Source organism: Lichenostomus cassidix, chromosome 1, assembly GCF_008360975.1.
Source record: "Lichenostomus cassidix isolate B80296 chromosome 1, HeHo_3.0, whole genome shotgun sequence".
Lineage (NCBI taxonomy): Eukaryota > Metazoa > Chordata > Aves > Passeriformes > Meliphagidae > Lichenostomus > Lichenostomus cassidix.
In genome coordinates, this window is record NC_139479.1 from 45,493,174 (window position 1) to 45,508,630 (window position 15,457).

General features: G+C 34.8%; 2 long non-coding RNA genes across 2 annotated transcripts in view; one reads left to right on the forward strand and one right to left on the reverse strand.

Moving 5' to 3' along the window:
- LOC146444611 (uncharacterized) overlaps nt 1–14,706 on the reverse strand; it is a 44,101-nt gene extending 29,395 nt beyond the window's left edge. Inside the window, exon 1 of the long non-coding RNA XR_014850002.1 lies at nt 14,663–14,706. This is a non-coding gene — a long non-coding RNA (uncharacterized LOC146444611). The remainder of the gene's footprint in view (nt 1–14,662) is intronic.
- The window catches only part of LOC146444612 (uncharacterized), a 254,396-nt gene that overhangs the window by 25,544 nt on the left and 213,395 nt on the right, over nt 1–15,457 (forward strand). The gene's annotated exons all lie outside the window — the stretch shown is intronic.

The window sequence follows — 15,457 nt, forward strand, 5'->3', positions numbered from 1 at the left end:
GAGGTGAGAGGGTGAGAAATGCACCCTTGAAGGAGGTTAGAGCCAGTAAGGGGCCCATAACACCTGAGAAGAAAGACTTGTGTTAGTGGTGGCTTCTGTCTGGAAGCAGGAAGGGTAGAAGGATCAATGAGGATGAAGAAAAAATAAAAACATTGCATTAGGACTCATACAGAGATGTTAAAAGCCACTGTTTTCTTTATACCTCTTAGAATATTACTTTATCTCCTGAGGTCATAGAGGGGGCTGAGATATACATACAGGCAAAACTGTTCAGAGATAACTGCAGAGATAGAAGCCAAGAGAGAGCAGTCTGAGACTTTCCCAGTTACTGCTCAGAGACTATTTCAGGTAAGGCAGCAGTACAACTACATCCAGATCCCCATTAAAAATATAAGTGGCTAGAAGAGTTCTTTCAAGACTTACATGTGCTTGCTATTTGCCTTCCTGAAATGCAGTTGTCAGAGAAGAAATTGGAAAGACTCTGATGGTTCTGCTGCTTATCTGTTACCTGATATCTCCGGCTGAGGAATTAGACCAAGTTTCAGTTAAACTACAAGAAAAACCAAAATGCCAAACAGTTTCCAACTAAAGGATTGTAAAACCTCAAACTTCTCTTTCACATATTGACATAATTCCTAGTTTGGAAGACATTGTTGTTAAAGCTTAGAATCTAGGAAAGTAGAATTTGAAGAATCAGAAAAGAGTTTCCAGATTTGAGTCCACAGTGGGTTTTTTATTGGGCTTAATTCCCTTTTTTTTCCCCAAACAGTTTTTGCTTTAAACCATTGAGTCAGCCCATCATACTTAATTTGGAATGAAGATCTGTCATTAAAAATTTCTTTAATAAATATAAGTTATTTATTAGCCACCCCTCCCTTTTTTTTTTCTTTTTTTTTTTTTTTTCCAAATAATAACTGTTGCACAACATCTTTCCATTCCCAGAAGCACTGGCAATCCTATCCAGGGCTGCATCAGAAGTGTGGCCAGCAATTTGAGGAGAGATTATTCTCCTCCTCTTCTCCAGATTATTCTTCTCCTCTTCTCCTGATGAGACTCCAGCCTAAGAACTTCATCCAGTTCAGGGCCCCCAGTACAAAAAATATATGGACCTGTTAAAGCAGTTTGAGAGGAGGGCCATGAATATTACCAGGGGGCTGGAGCACCTTTCCTAGGAAGAAAGACTGAGAGAGTTGTAGTTTTTAGCCTGGAGAAGTGTCCAGGGACGCTTTACTGTGGTCTTACAATACTGGGAGAGAGTTTATAAGAAAATCTGAGAAATAATTTTTTACCAAGGTCAACAGTGACAAGACAAGGGAATTAAAACTGAGAGAAATTAGATTCTCATTGGTTACACAGAAGAAAGGTTTTACTGAAAGAGTGTGGTGAGACAGTGAAACAGATTGCCCAGAGAAGCTGTGGATGCCCCATCACTGGAGTTGTTCACTGTCAGGTTGGATGGGGCTTTGAGCAACCTGGTCTGGTAGAAGGTGTCCCTGCCCAAGGCAGAGAGGGTTGGACTAGATGATCTTTAAAGTTTCTTTCCTCAACAAACCATGATTTTATGATATGACTGATCAAGCTTGCATGTTTAGAACAGTGCTATTCTGTAAAAAGTGGTGACAAGAAAGACTGAGAAACATGCAAAGATGTTTTTAAGTAAAGATGAATTAAATGTGTAAACTGAATCTAAACTGCAAACAAAAATACAAAACCAAACAAAGCAGAAGAAAATGCATTTTTGTTTTGTGTCATGTACAAAGCCTCAAAGATAATGACAAATTGGAGAGAGCAGTGAAGAGCCTCTGTGGTGGTTTTGGAGGACAGCCTCTAAAGAGCACATGACATGAAGGGTGGCTGATCATCTTGAGGAAGAGATAATTAAAGGGTGATTTTATCATAGTCTGGTACTGCTCAGAGAGTACAGAAAAGAGTGTTGGACTCCTTTTGGGAGTGCACAGAGGAAGAATGAGGGACAGAAACCACAAGGTGTACAAAGGGAAATTCTGATAAAATAAAAGGGTTAGGGCAACAAAGTAAAAAAAAAAAAAAACAAAAACCAAAAAACACAATAAGAAAGGTTAAGCACTTGAAGGGTTTATCTAGAGGTACTGTAGAATTTTCATCTTTAGAGGTGTCCAATGCACAGCTAGATAAGACTTTGAGTAATCTGATCTAATCTTAAAGTTACCTGGGTTTTGAGCAGGAGGTTCAAAGACAGGACTACTTTCAGAAGACCCCTTCAAACGGGTTTTTTTCTGTGATTTCATAATTCAATATTTTTTCAGTAGGTGTAACTTAAATTATAAATAAGGGTAGCAAAAAATATCATTGTGGAAAAGATTCTGTGGGCAGCAGAAGTAAGGTCAATAATCATCAATGTCTTAATACATGTTAAGAGGAAGTGAAGTAGTAATGTTGGTAGAGATCCTAGGTAAGAGGGAATAAGAAAGGCATTTATAATTCAATACACTAGACATAAGAAAATCATAAACTTATGTGGCAAAAAAAATTACAGTCATTCTGATAAAAACTATTTTATATTTATATTTAACTGGATGAATACTAAATATTCTGAAAGTAAAATACCAAAACCAAAACCAAGCAAAAATCTCCCAAACAAACAAAACCAAAGTCAACAGACCACTGACCAAAAGGCTATTAAAGAATGTATCAATGGAAAGTATTTATAAGAATGCCTGCTATAGGATTTGGGAAACATATTTTCTATTGAAAGGCAGATGTAATTCAGTCTGTGTAATTTGCCCAGACTAAGAATTGACTTGGTCATAGTCCAAATTATGTTCATAAAGAATGGATTCTTTAGTCTTTCTATAATACAAGGATAAAAGTTGTCATGAGAAAGGGATCCACTATTTCCTAATCTAATTCACAAAAGAATCAGGAGATGGGGCTGCTACTGCTTAATTTGAAGGCAAACATGGGCCTCAAAGTATGTTTTACTTTGTCCATACATGTGATGTAAATTTGATGCTTCAGGTACAAAATAGTTTCTATTTGGTGACAGTGGTACATATCTAAGCAAAAAGAAACCTTGAAAACTGCTGTTAGAGATGGAAGTTTGACAGAGACGAAAGTTTGATGGAGAAATGGATATGTGATACTCAGTCTATACAGTGAAAGATTAAAGTAGGGGGACCTTGGAGTCCTCTCTTAAAGTTCCCCTTTTTTTTTCTGTTTCTGAAATTTGCTGTATCTTAATCTTACTTGAACAAGAGTAAATGGTTCATGAACTACAAAAAATGAAAGAATTATTATGAAGCTCTATAGCACACCCATAAAAGAGTGAAGACTATGAGCCTTATCCTAAAATATACTAAGGATATAATGAAATCTTGTATTTACAATGGGAAGAGGGTGCAGAATTATGTGGGAAGTGAGTAAATTTTGAATTGCAACATGAAATGTGTCTCAATCAACCCATCATATTAAATTTTATTCTGTATGATAGACAAAGTGCTTCAGAAATTCAGAAGGTACTTTAGTATTTACTTCAACAGGGGGAAGCTGGTAATTCTTATACAAAAATGAGTGAGAAAAAAATTATCCAAAGGAGTTATTTTATTTTTAATATATTTAAATGCCTGATCAAAATCAGTAGAAGTCTTTAGTAACACTTCTTATGATCCATGCAGATGAACTATAAGAAAGAGTCATTGACCAGAGGAATAAAAAAGGCACTGTAAATGTGTATGCATTCTGTCACAATGTTGAAGCAGTCAGCATTTTCAAAAAATTACCTTGAATAGAAGTAAAAATGTCAAGAAAAAAACCCAAAAAAAACTTGAGGAATGATCCTTTTAAAAGTTTGTTTCAAATTTCTAGGGAGCAGAAAGCAAAACAAAAAAATCACATGGAAGTTATTGCTTTTGCAAATATACATTGTTATTGAAATCAACAAAATGTTGCAAGATATTCCAGTGTTTTCAGCTTTGTTTCTAGGAGACAATGTAGTGCTTTCACTAAAATAGCACAAACTGAAAGTAATGTTATTTTTAACATGATGACTCTTCACTGTCTGTTCAAAGGTAAACTTGGTTTTATAATTGATGATACTCATTGAACTATAAATCGATAATTTAATATGCTGTCTTGGTTACACTGATGACTTCATAGAAACAACAGAGGTAAAAAAAATCCTGCATTTTCCATGCCAAAAAAAAAAAGTTAGAATACACCCAAGAGGACAACCATTCTGAAATGTTTAAAGTGCTCATGTACAAAAGCAATAATTTAGAAAGCAGAAATGGCAAAAAGTTCCTTTTCTGTCATGTGAATAATATAGTATAACTCAGGCACACAAGAAGACTGTGTAAAGAAGATAGAACTGTATAAGTGGTACCCATTTTAAGTGTCTTTAGGGTAATAATTAATTTATTAAAAGATGTGCTACCATTGTTATAGAAGGATCAACTGAAAGAATTTTTGACATTTCCTTGTCCTAAGTTTGAAGTAGAAGACAGCTATCTTATGAAACATCTTTAAGTAAAATTAATGCACTTGTATGAAAAATGAATGGAAACAAACCGAAAGTATTATTTATGAATGAAGGAGATTTTTCTGTATATTCTACATTTTGTATCTGGAAAAATGGGAAGAATTATTGTGCTCCACTCTGGTAATGAGTCTTGGTTGGTCATTTTCTTTGCTTGCGGGACAGTTACAGCAAATGCCTTCAGTTAAAAAAGTTGGGAGATCACATGGAAGCTATAGAAAAACCAAAATCACTGCAAAAATCTACTAATCTACGTAAAAACATACGTAATTGTTTTAATTTTTAAGCCATTTCAGTAGTATAAAATTTTTGTCAGCTATGTAGGGGGATGGTTTTCCTAAAATAACTTTTGAGAAGAGATTGAAGGCATGCAGTGCACAAACTACATAGTGCAGTATATCCAGAACTGTAGGCAGCCAATGATTTAATTAAGTAAATAATTTATTAAGTGGTATTAATCTTTGCATTAACAGGAAAAAAAAAAATTAGTATTCCCATGTGGTTGGATCTGGGCCTAAATCCTGACGAGTGAAAGAAGCAGACTATCGTCTGATTTCCTTTATTCTTTTCAAATTTGCTTGTCTGTGATGGCTACTGAACATGAAGAAAATATCAAATATGAAAGAAAGAAAAAGAAAGAAAGAAAGAAAGAAAGAAAGAAAGAAAGAAAGAAAGAAAGAAAGAAAGAAAGAAAGAAAGAAAGAAAGAAAGAGAAAAAGAGAAAAAGAGAAAAAGAGAAAAAGAGAAAAAGAGAAAAAGAGAAAAAGAAAAAGAAAGAAAGAATTTAATTCTTGATGAAATCTGGAAGTCTGGGTAAAAACAATTTAAAAAGCAGTTCACCACAAATCCAGAAGCATCAGCAAATTAAAAAAAAAAAGAAATTCAGAATCAAAAATTCCAGCAAAATATTATGATTTTGAGATTTTCAGTTAGCTGAGAACATCAACGTGATGCTCCATGAAGCTTTGACAACATAAGGATACATAACATACTTTAAGTGAAACTTGAAGAGATAATCATACACACTTGATAGTGTCCGGCTTTTCAGATGATGGCTTATGACTAACCAGTCTGAAAAAGACCTGCAGGTGGTTATGTACACAGAGCCTGAGAGACACTTTTGCTAGTCAGCCTATCAAAAATGTCATCATATTTCTATAAAGGACCTATTTTAAAAAATAGTTTACTAGTTACCTATTTATTGTATGAAAGGGAATGGATCTTTAAGATACTCTGCAGAGTAATTTAGAAGAGGTTATTATGTAATGTGAATGCTAATTTTATGCCATGCTGATTATCCAAAAAAACCAACTATAATTTACTTCTCTTGGATTCCTTGACTTTGATCACTAAAGCTCATGGTGATCACCCTTAGAAAGGGAAGACTCATGTTCTGCTATGGATGGACTGTAATTCTATCTTGTGCCTCAAGGGCACACACCTGTGCAAGGCATTTGTGGTCTATTGCACCTGTGTGATTAACCATCATGAAGATTTGTATGTATCTAGAAACACCCAGTGAGGGTAGACACCTAAGCAGTATACCTGCATTTGAAAACACTTAAACAGTATGTGGGTGTCGCTTTAGGAAGAGGCTTCTGTTACTCAAATGATAGAAGAAAAAGAAAAAGGGATGGGAAGGTGATGTCTGTGACATGATTACACCATTCTGCAATAGCTCTCCTCATCTGTATTTGTGACATGCTTTGTGGTTTCACAGTGTTGCCAGTTTGGGATTGATTTGCAAACTGGAAAAAAAATATTGGGGTCCTCTGGGGAAAAATACAATGAGAGAAATGAGAAATGGCTTAATGTACAAGGAACAAAGAGGCAGAAATTTTCATTGTCAATAGAATTGCTAATAGAATTACAATATAGTGCACATACATCCCTATTTCATTCAGTGGGAAATCTTGATTAAAATTCTTTTTTACTGTGACATAATGCCAAGAACTGACAAAGAAATAGAAGTAACTGCAAACAAAGTGCAACCTAGCACACAAGGGAAAGGTTTGATGAGAAAGAACAGCATTACTACCATAGCAACAATCTGTCGTGTACACAGTTTCTGAGGTTTAAATGCAGCTTTATCAATTTAGTGGGGGAGGAAGGTACCCAGCTGTAGGATTTTTATGTCTAAATCTTAAATTTGGGCTTCCAGCACTGGAGATATTTTTTTCTTGGTATTAAATCTGTTCCGCAGGAAGGATGTTAAATTGGTTCAGTGTACTCTAGTAAAGCAGGTGGATTTAGGCAGAGAAAAATTATAATGTAATAGAGACCAATTACTGATGAAAAGAAAAAAAAGTGGTTGTGTTGCCATAATAATAATTAAAGGAAGTGAACTTCTAGTGTATGAAAGATGAACTGATTAAAATGGAATCTAATTCCATAAGAGGTGAAAAGAAGGGCAGAAAGAATCACAAACCACAAGGTGGTAAATGCTTATGGGTGATTGCACCTGAGTCACATGAATGCATACATGAAGCTTTGATGTTTTTGTCTATTAATCTCAATGAAAAATGTGTGTACATGTCATTCATGTAAATGCTGTACAACTTCCAGAACACTGAGCCTGAAATAAAGGATATGCTGTAAGTGAAAACATTCTGAGGAGCTACAAGTCAGTTCTGCAGGACATATAATACATCAAAAGGGTATCAGAGTTACTACTCTGCTACAGAGTTACCAAAGCAATTCTAATTGCTTTAGAAGTTACAGTACACTAAATGAATCCCCAATGCATTCACACATTGAACTCATTAAATCTGTGCTATGCTTTTCTCATAATTGGAAGTTTCAGTAAAATTAGTTCAGCTTCAAAACACAAGATTAAAAATCACCTTTCACAACATTATCTGTAATCTTCCCCTAATCTGTTGATTGCTGAGTGTTGAATAGAAAATTATTGCTTTGTCCACTATTGAAGAAGACATGAAAAATTTCCTACGTGACAAGTCTGAGCCTACACTTTGCAATAAATAATTGCCAAAATTAATTCTTACTCCTATCTTTTAGATGTGATGAAGTGTATAAAGTATGTGCCTCAGTGTGTGTGTGTGTGTGTGTGTGTGTGCGCACTAGCATCTGTATGCATAAATTAACTGACACACAGGACTGCTTTGTGTGAATATTTTGTGATAAAATTGCAAGGCAACATTCTAAATTGAAGTGACAACAGATTTTTTTAGAAGAGAGCAAATCAAAACCACAGATGGATCCTGTACCATTTTTTAAAGCATTACATTTGAGCTAAAAGACAGCTTTGACTTGTAAGATAGAAGCCAATTTGCCTTGCAAGGCCAAGTAAGTATTTTTAATCATGAAATCTGCTAAGGGAAGGAAATAGTTTCCTCTAGTTCTTCTCTGCCTCTATATTATAAATATAAGTGAAGGAAATAGACCTTGATTTTGATCTTCTTTCTGCTATTGAAATAGTTTTTATAAAGATTAAATATTTTAGCGGCAAAAATAATCTCTATACTTTTCAAAAAGTTCATGTTTTCAGAGCAACAATATAATCCATTGTGTTCAATGAACGCTTAGATTTTGTTTACTGAATACTCTTACAAAACTGTGAACCTCATGACAGTTTATAACAGAAATAGGTATATGTAGATTCGTTGGTATAGAGAGCACAGCTATATGGCTCCAAATCCTATTATATTAATCTATGTAAGAATTTAGGAATTCATTGCTTCTTTATTTTCCCAGCTTATGCTTTAAACAAATATCCACAGGTTTTGCTAATGATTATACTCTTACCATTTGCTTTTTGTCATTGTAGTGTAAATTCATTAAGGTCAGTTTGTGTAATCATCTTAAAGAAATACATACTTCTCTGAGCAATCCAATAATGTCTGTAAGGTAACTGGAATTATACAGAGGATTTAATTTAAATTTACCTTAATTATTTTTTACCTAGGACAAGGTAAAACCAGTACAAAATTAAACAAACACAATAATAATAATAATAATAATAATAATGATAAAGTAATATAAAAACTATAATAATGTAGAAGTGCTGTAGCAAACTTGGTTTTATTATTATCTCATTGGTTTTATTTTCTGACTCAATTGGCTTACTTGTGTTAAGCCAGAGTGCTACACCACATCTTGTGGGTTATCTGACAATTTTACATTTGTGGCTGCAGCTGAGTTCTTGTATCACTGGATTCACATTTCCATATTTTCTTCATTTTGTACTATATTCTGTTGGATTTTCTCTTTTGTGCATATATGATATACACAGCCTGGGCCTTATCTTGCTCTATTAAATCTATCTATCTGTCTATGTGTCTATGTATCCATCCATCCATCTATTTCTTTAGAATTTTGAATATTACAATTTTCTAGACTTGTGCTCAAATATGCATTCTGAAACTCATGGGGCAGGTTTAATGAGTCTGTCTGATGTGTTAACCTGCTGGGATATCTTCAGACACAAACCCCAATTGTCTGGTATATTTGTCTGTATCTGTTTGACCAAAGAATACATCTCATTCAGGTCCCATTTCCTTTTTGTGACAGGTGGAAAAAAAGAACTGCAGAGGCACTTCGAATTCCAATTTTCAGGCAAAATGTGTATGAAGAGCAAGAAATTGGAGTAATGTAGATAGAGCTGTAGAATTTCAGCAGATTACAAAAATCTTAGAGCATCACTCCTATATTTATGTAGTGCTTTTTTTGCCATTTCCACTGACTGTCAATTTCCTTTTTATGTTTGCTGTTCCTTAGCACTCCACACAACACTAGTTCATATTCCTGTCCAGCTATTCCAAAAGATAGATATTCTGTTTCTGTTGAAAACCAATAGAAAAAATGTTGTTCCCATGAACTGAAATTCCAATTCTCTCTAACAAAATATTTTTTTTAAAGAAAATGTATTGATGGTTAGAATACTCATCAGTAGCAGGGTTTTTTTTTTAAATAAGGAAAGAAATAGGAAAGCAAATCAAGCCTTCAATCAGAAATGAAGTAATATTTAGCAATTTGAACATTTTCCCACTTTGGATTCTTTTTTCAATAGAATATAAAATAGAGAAGCTAATTAAGGTCAGTAGGGTTAATCCTCATGCAACCTGTGACAGTGATGTATGTCAGAAATATTCCTAGATAGAAAGGCAAAAGAAGAAAAGAAATGAAGAAAATAAGAATGTAGAGTAAGAGTGACAAAACACAACAAGCTGCAGAGCATCATAAATTACTCTATGATAAAGGAGGAGGAAATGAAATGTCTTTTCCTGCTTCTATTGAAGCACTAGCAAGGTGAAATATAATTTCTGGAAACTCTCTTGAGACTGCTAAAATATTTTCACTTTTACCAGCCATGTATTTTCTCTGCCTACTGGAATATGGACAGTTACTATGTATGATTTCTTTCACTCCCCAAAATCCATTCTAAATAACTATATATTCTTCCTCCACACCCCTCTCTTGTGAACCCCAGAAAGGAAAAAAAAAAAAGAAAAAAGAATGGTCAGGATATCAATACTTTTTTCCATAATCTCAAAATATTTTCTTTTTTGTTTGCAGAAACTCACAAATTGCTGCAGGAAAGAGAAAAAAAAATGGTAAGGAAAGAAGTATCTTCTCTTCTCCATAATGTTTTTTGCCATGGATATATTTCTGTAGTAATGCAATTTTTAGGATTCCATGTGCTCCTTTGTCCCTCTGCTCTGTATACCATTGGTTCATTTTGAAATATGCTCTGCTGTACCTCAAAACCTATTGGTGTGTACCCTCCTGCCCATCTTCCCTTTGTCCTCCTGGGACTGGCTCAGAGAGAGCCAGCCCCTGCCCCCTCTCCTTCCCCTTAAAAGGCAGAGCCTAGATCAGAGAGTAGTCTCCTGTCTGAGCTGGCAGCCCTTACCCTGTCACTGCCTGTCCTCCCGCCTTGTCCTCCCCTGCAACCTCCTTTTCCCCGTTACCCCAAATAAACCTCCCTGCCAGAACAGAGATGGAGTCCAGTTCTTTCCTTTGTCTCACTATTTTCCTGCTGAACTGACGTGGTTTGAAGACTCACGCCATGCCGCGGAACCTCAGGGGCCGGGCGCACCAGATCCGGTGGAATTACACGGACCAGAGACCCCGGACCGGGTGGGAGCCGCCCTGTGCAGCCCTCCCAGACCCTGATACCTCATATTTCCACAGTGAAGGTGGTATTCCACAACATATTCTGGATCCCCAAAGCCAAGCCATTTCCCCCATAATGGTTTAATGAAGAAGAAGAAAAAACAAGTGAGTCATAGGCATTAAAGTGAGGGATCTGGTATGGGTTTTCAGCTCTTGAGGTTTGAGGCACCCTGATTTCCTTGTAGTGTGAGAGCCAAGGGTGCATCTTCTAAAAACCTCCCCAGATTTAGGTAGAAGGGACAAAAAATGTACTAGCAGGTGGGAGCAGTGATGTGCCCTAAAAGCTCTCCCCATCCAGAGGATCGGGGACCAAGACTGTACTGGAGCATGAATGATCCACATTTAAGATGTAACCAAAGAGTTGAAAAAAACAGATAACATCTCTGCAGATTTAACAAAGGTCATTTATTCCTCCACGGTATGAATGATACTGCAAAAGAATTTTGCGCTAGATGAAATAACATATCCCAAAAAGCAAATATTGCTTTGAGAAAGAAAAATCTACATTTATATTATTTGCTTTCTACCAGTTTTTATATATATGAAAGAGAGTAATTTCCTATGCTGGATAATTATCCTAATTAAAGTGTGCAGGAAAAAGTGAATGAAAGCAGAAGCACCACAGAATATTTTTAAGAATACAGACATGAAAAACATAAACTTGTTCTTAATGTTCACTATCCAGTGTTATGACTCACTTTGTGATTCATGCAGCACTTATTATGTAAGACTTTATATTCTCTTCCAAACCCTTCTTACTTTTTTCATGGCTGTTTATTTGGCCTACACCCTTAAAAAAATCTGTAATCTATTCTGTAAAACATTATAGTCAGGCAGAACAATGAAAAGTAGCACCCTAATTCTCCCTTTGTCTGTTTATTTACGTAGGGATTAACTAATTCAAAATAAATGGAGAAATGTTGTTTTGACCCTACAGCTCTTTGCTCCCAAACAAATCATCTAGTTGTTCTTCAGTGATGCAATCTATGAATTGTATGTGATTTACACATTCTTGACTGTATAATGATCCAGTTTCATGTGGAGGAAATGGTAACAACTTTTTCCAGAATGCGTCATAGCCTAACAGTTAAGATCTTTCCTGGACTTTAGGGAGGTTGAATTTTCTCCGGGTTTTGGAAAAAAAACCGAACTGAGGTTTCACATTTCTGGGCACAGAACCCTAGCAGATTTCTGTTATATAACTGATGGACACCAGTACTGGATACCTTTGATAAATGCACGCATTCAGTTCAGTGCCTACTGAAGGACACTCATCAATATCGAACACTTCTTTCAGCTAGCTCTAGGCAGTGCTTCATTTAACACACAGACTGTTTGGCTTATGCTTTGGATTAGTCTATCTTAATGGACTATCAGGGGAACCCAGGTGCAGTCAGCTTACAAGGTGTCATGCAACTCATGTACTTTAATATTAAGCCAAGGCTAGTTATCCTTTAAAGCAAAATAAAAAGTCAGGATTTCCAAATAAATAATTCCATCCTAAAATCATTACCCAAAATAACTCAGAGAAATCTGTCTCTCTACAAATGACTTCTCTTTTTTAGCTGTCTAAAATTAACTGACATGGTTTGTTTTGTTTTGGTGGTTTGGGGTTTTGTTTGAAGTACCATAGCTAACTTGTACGTTCCAAAGCTTGAGCCAAAGAATAAGATAACTAATCTCAAACCTTAAAACAAAATTTCTGATAAGCTAATATTGATAAGCAAGTCCAATACAACTTCAGTTATTCAAGATACATGAATTTATTTCCAGCTGAAATAAAACAGAGTAATATGGGAGAGATATAACTTAAGCAGCTGCTTGCTCATAACCTCAGGCCTGGTGAGAGATATAGGACATAAACCTCCAGTCTTTAAATCTGTGGTTTGCAGAGTGCTCAGTACCTATCTGCCCGTGCTCAGATTTTTCTTGTTCATCGTTTTGGCTTCTAAATTTCAGTATTACTAGTGTCTCGTTGACTTTATCTAAAAATCTGTCTTAGGAAAGAATTCAGGTTTAACTGGCATCTGTTTGTTTAGTTGTTATTTTTCTGACTGAACTATCTGTATCTGTGGAGTCTTGTCTATTGTTTAGTGCATCAGTCATGTCCATTTTACATTGTCTCCCAACTATTTACAGTATTCATCAACAACAATCAAGTCCCTGATCAAATCTGTACCTCTTTGTTTCCAAGTTATTGTTGTTGGTCATTGAAAGGGAGAACTAAGAAAGAGAAAGAATCTAGAATGTCATTTTCTCATTTAAGCAAAATGGAGTCTCAACAACAAAAAATGTTTTGCTTTGGCATTATTCTGGAACAAAGAGCTTGCAATTTTATTACAAAATGCAAATATGTTGTTTATGCATTAAATAGATTTTTTTTACACTGATAATTCTAAAGGACTGTTTCATTTCAGATTTACATGCATGAAATAGAAGGCAGCTTTCATTTCTGCAGTTGACATAGTTTATAATTACTTTTGGCCAAAAAGAAAATATTTCTTTCCTTAAAACAGTCTTGACACTGTTTTAAACTTATTACGATGTTTGTCACTATTCACAAACAAATAAGGCAGATAGGTGCAGAAAATATAAACTGATCTGTTGTGGAATTGCATGACCTTAACCTTTAGGCTGTTTACATTAGATTACACAACATAATTAATTTTTTTTTGTTGTTTAAAAAAAACCCCAAATTTACATGTAAGTAGAGGTGGGACAAGGGGAAATATAGATATTTTGGGTTTTATGCTTATAGTTAAAAGCAGTTATTACATACATGTGTGCGTGTATATATATATATGTATATGTATTTACAAAACTCTAAGAAATTATCTCCTATGATTCTTTTTTTATGTCTGTCATTGCCCTCCTTCTAGTCTTTTTTGACTTTTAATTTCCTCATGTCCTACTGTAGGTACTTGATTTACATAAATTCTTCTAAATTTTCTCCAAATTTAACTTATTTTCTTTGCACATGGACAAACATCTGTCTTTTTCTAAATTTAATTTTAGTTCATTTTAAAGGAAGCTTTTGTAGCAATAGTTACTTCTGCCTGCAGCAGCGTTTCTGTTTTTTATTGTTACTGCAACAATATTTCTGACTTATCAGGCAAGGAAAAGAGAAGAACATATTACCACTCTAGTTATCAATGAAGAAAAACAATTAAAGTCTTAATTACCTCTGTAGTTTTACTAATTACTGGCTAGAATAGGTAAGTACTTTACACTTTATTAATAAAAAACAGTGTAGGACTGAACATAAATTAAGAAAAAAGAAAATTCTGTAGTGTTGCCTCATAAGCAAGCTTGATATTTCAATGTTGTGAAGACTTGAGTGACTGAAGAAACAATTGAAAGGTAATCTAATCTTGGTATATTCCTTATAATCCCATTCTTTTAATTTCTTATACATTTTAGTTAACCTGATTTTTCTCTGCAGAAATAATATGAGAACGAAATCTTGCAAGTTCTGGATTATCTAAACCATACCTCAATATCTTTTACTCATTTGGAGCTGACAGCTTCAAATCACCAGTGAAGAGAGCCTAGGTAGCCTTGATAACTCTGCATCCATACAGTGCAACTTTTCTTCGGGAACAGAGAAAAGTAAGCAAAGAAAAAATCTAGTCTGTCATAAATTTAGAAGCATAGAAATACCTATTTAAGCCTGAGTGAGTTATCTTAAGCTCTCTCTATAGTCAATAAAAATAGGCACCTTCAGAACACATCTAATTTCATTCTATCTATGATAAATTAAAAACTCATTCCCAGGAGATGGAAATTTCTTTTTTTAAACATGGCTGTTCTATTGCCTGAAGGTTCACAGAATTTTAAAAACATGGAAGAAACAAGTACACTTTAGAAAAAGAATGGGTATCTGTATATCACATCCCTTTCCTTTTTGATTGATATCATCTTTACAAAATGAATAAAGACTTTAGGGATGATAATTCAATTTTAAAATTACCCCCATCCTAAAATGCTTGAGATATTATTGAACTTCCAAGTTACCTGTTTAGGATTGGTAGATATGACACTGGATCCAGAGGAGATTCATCCCCTTCTGAAATGAAAACTAGAAAAAGGAGGAACAATTTTGACCATATTAAGTGACATCAGATATCTATGATCAGGCATCTGGTGGACCTCAGCTGACCATAACTTCATGTGTCTACAATAACTTTATTTTAAATATTTGCTTGAGGTCCCATTGTGCTCAAGAAACATTAAGGGAAGAGATGACCCATAAGCACTTAATATCCTTTTAGATGTTCTAGGATATGAAAGATATCATTTGCCTTGTGTGACACCTTGCTGACACAAGTTTTAAGAGGAAATCATAGTCCTTGAAGTGGGTAATTCTAGATAATCTAGGTTACCTGCAATGATACTGAAATAATATGTCATTTTTTTAAGCTATAAATGTGTATGTACCATGTCCATGTATGTGTGCATGTATATACACTCACATAGATGGATAAACTCTCAAAATAGCCTGATAATGTTGTGTGGATAAGCAGAAATATTTTATAGTTAAAAAAATATGGGAAGAAAGAATTTAAAATACGTGCATATCTTAAAATTCTATTAGTATACATTCCTTTATGTGTGTAGAAAAATAGAAAAAAATATATATGGAACCAAAAAAAAGATAAAAATTTAGCATTGTGTGAGAGATTGAAATGTTAATGGTTACTGACTCCAGCAATTGGCCATTTGCAAAAGCAGCAGGATGCTTTGCTGAGGCCAGGTTTGTGCCACCCACTGCCCAGCCAAAGGGGAGGAGGAGACTGTTATATGTGTGGT